The sequence below is a fragment of the Panthera tigris genome, chromosome B4 (genome assembly GCF_018350195.1).
Source record: "Panthera tigris isolate Pti1 chromosome B4, P.tigris_Pti1_mat1.1, whole genome shotgun sequence".
NCBI classification, from domain to species: Eukaryota; Metazoa; Chordata; class Mammalia; order Carnivora; family Felidae; genus Panthera; species Panthera tigris.
Genome location: NC_056666.1, coordinates 81,142,797 through 81,146,338, shown reverse-complemented (window position 1 = coordinate 81,146,338; position 3,542 = coordinate 81,142,797). Strand labels below are relative to the sequence as shown.

Here is a 3,542-nt window from a genome sequence, read left to right as displayed (position 1 = left end):
CAGATTTTTGTCAAATATTAGGATGTCTTCATAAAATTCATTAGGGAGAGTTTTTTATTATTATTTTTTATTTAGATAATTGAAATCTTAATGAGATTATTGCTTTACCATGGTTGGTTGTAATCTGGTCCTTTTGCCTTTTTACTGATTGATTTTTTTATTTAAATTTTTTTTTTTAACGTTTATTTATTTTTGAGACGGAGAGAGACAGAGCATGAACAGGGGAGGGGCAGAGAGAGAGGGAGACACAGAATCTGAAACAGACTCCAGGCTCTGAGCTGTCAGCACAGAGCCCGACGTGGGGCTCGAACTCACAGACCATGAGATCATGACCTGAGCCAAAGTCAGATGCTTAACCGGCTGAGCTACCCAGGCGCCCCTCCTTTTGCCTTTTTAATCATAGATCTTATTTGCTTTACCGAATGTTATGTGGAAATTAATATATTTAAGTTTTCCACATTTTGAATTAATTTTCAAAATTTTGTTTTGCTAAAACCTTGTTTGTAGCTCTAGATCTTCACATTTTGTTGTGGAATTGTGCTAGAATATCCATAAAGTTATGCTAAGTATGCATTAGTATTCATATCTTCCTTCTGATTTTTACCTTATATATTTTTTGTTTATTTTGTATTAATTTATGCTTTTGGGAAATTATTAATTTGAATTTTTTAAAAATATCAACTTTGAGATTTATTTATCTTTTGAAATTTATTTTTCTTAATAAAATCATGTTCTAATACTTTTAATTAATTTTATAGTTTTAAAATGTTATGAGCAGGAGTTGCTTTATTTTTTGTTCTGTTTATTTCTGAAAATAATGAATATATTTGTGGATGAATAATTCTTTGATTTCTTCTGTGTATAGCTTTTTTATGAATTGTCATGAAGTGTGTCTATTTCAATATGTATTTTTTCAATTCCAAACAGTTATATTTGGATTCACTGTTTAATTCTTTATATATGGTGTTAGTAGATTATTTTTATAGAATTTGGACTATAAATGCTATTAGAGAAACATGATAATGGTTCCCAACTCCTCCTCCATAGCTCATAACTCAAGAGAGACAGAAAAATTTCTTAGAGAAAATTATTGTCTTTTCATAAAAATGGGAATTTTTCTTCTAAATCATGCTTTTAAAATCTTGACTTTGGGCTATTTTGTCAGCTTCATGCATTTTCACCACTTGCATCCTGACACTTCAATACCCTTTTCCATATGGACATTTAATCCAAGCCCCTGTAACCTATAACTCAACACCTTGCCACTCTTTATCCTCCTTTCTTTGCTTTCCTGGGAATCCACAAGTTATAGGTGGGGTTATTTATGTTCATTTCTGATATTCTGTATCTCTGATACCTTGTGATTGCCCATATTTTAACCTTTACTCTTAGCTATATATTCAAAAGAATATTTGTGAGATTTTATCCAATGTTTTTAATTTTCTAACGTATTTTCCTATAGTATAGAAATGCTATTATCTTGTGTCTCAATTGATCCTTGTATTATTATATCATGCCCTCTCTTATTCACTATTGTATCATAAAATTTCAATTCTTACTTGAGGTTTTGTAGTGTTTTATGCACACTTGGGTATAATAATTAGCAGTATTATGCAATCAGTTTTATGGAAGACTAAAGAATAGATTTATTATAGCATAAGATTTATTATATTGGGTTATATTTATGTACAAATGAATTTATGAGAAGTACACTTTCATTTTCTTTACTGAGATGTCTCCCACAAGAAGTTAAATAACAATCAAGGAAAGAAATAAGCTCATTAAGGTGCAATGCAAGTAAATTGAAAAAGGAGCTGAGACATATAACTGAAGTATAGATTATTGAAAGATAAATAAAATTATAAGCATTAACAGAAATGTTTAGCACCACACCTTTTATTTAATTTCATGTATTGACTGCTATTTTATTTTACTTCTTTAAGAATGCTGCAACTGTTTTGATTGAGTCACTGAGGCTTTTTTTACTATTTCTCAGTGTATAAATAAATGGATTTAATGTAGGTGAAACAGAAAAAATGAGTAGTGAAACTGCTTTATTAATAGTCACTTTCTCTTTTGCTGTAGGAGTCATATAAATGAACATGCATGTGCATAGGTGATGAAAACTACAGTCATGTGGGAAGAACAGGTGTAAAAGGCCTTTTTTCTTTGCTGAACAGATGGAAATCCTAAAATTGTTTTGATAATATAAGATAGAACTACATATATAAAGGTCAAAATGGGGGTCAGCACAGATTAAAACAGTTTGTTTCATGAGCCATGTGTCTGAACATGCTATCTTTAGGAGGGGAGAAGCATCACAGAGAAAATGATCAATAAAATTTGAGTCACAGAATTTCAGATTTAGCCCCAGACTAAGTGGGGAGGTTATGACCAACAATCCAGCCAACAAGCAGGAAAAAATAAGACTGCTGCAGACTCCTCTGCTCATGATGGTTACCCAATGCAAGGGTTTGCAGATGGCCACATAGTGGTCATAGGACATGATGGCCCGCAAGAAAAATTCTGTTACTGCAAAGAGGTCAGTAAAAAACACTTGGATGACACGAGCATTATAGGTAATGACCTTGTCACCTGTTGCTATGTTATACAAGTACCTGGATATACAGGCGGTGGTGAATGAGATCTCCAAGAAGGAGAAATTTTGTAAAAAAAAAAAAAAAAAAAAAAAAGTACATGGGTGTTTTAAGGTAGGGATCCACAAAAGTGAGTGTGATGATGGTCCCGTTACACTCAGCATGTAGGTAAAAAATAGAAAGATAAAAATCAGAACTTGCAGCTCAGGGTCATCTGTCCCAGAAAATGTTGTTACTGTAGAGTTTTTAATCACTGATGTCTTCTGTCCAATCTGCATGCCTGATAATTCAGAGAGATTATTGTGTAGATAAAATCTAATTTAATCAGCTATACTCTACCTTCACTACGTTTTCATATTATATTTTAATTATTTGTTTCATGTTTTTATCTAAATTCTAGTTAGTTAACATATAGTGTAGTATAGTTTCTGGAGTAGAATTTAGTGATTCATCACTTACATGTAACACCCAGTGCTTGTCACAAGAAGTGCCCTCCTTAATACCCATCACCCATCTAGCCCATCTCCCTGTGCACCTCTCCTCCAGCAACCTTCACTTTGTTCTCTGTAGTTTTGTGGTTTGTCTCTCTCTCTCTCTCTCTCTCCTTTCCCCTATGTTCATCTGTTTTGTTTCTTAAATTCCACATATGAGTGAAATCATATGGTATTTGTCTTTCTCTGATTTATTTCACTTAGGATAATACACCCTAGCTCCATCCACGTTATTGCAAATGTTGATTTCGCTCTTTTTGTTGGTTGAGGAATATTCCTCTGTGTGTGTGTGTGTGTGTGTGTGTGTGTGTGTGTGTGTGTGTGTGTGTGTGATATAATACATCACATCTTCTTTATCCATCCATGAATCGATGGACATTTGGGCTCTTTCCATAATTTGGCTATTATTGACAATGCTGCTATAAACATCAGGGTGTATTTGCCTCTCTGAATC

General features: G+C 33.0%; 1 pseudogene; it reads right to left on the bottom strand.

Annotated features, from left to right (window-relative positions):
• Positions 1-1,930: 1,930 nt before the first annotated feature.
• LOC102967683 lies at positions 1,931-2,875 on the bottom strand (annotated as a pseudogene).
• Positions 2,876-3,542: the final 667 nt, after the last annotated feature.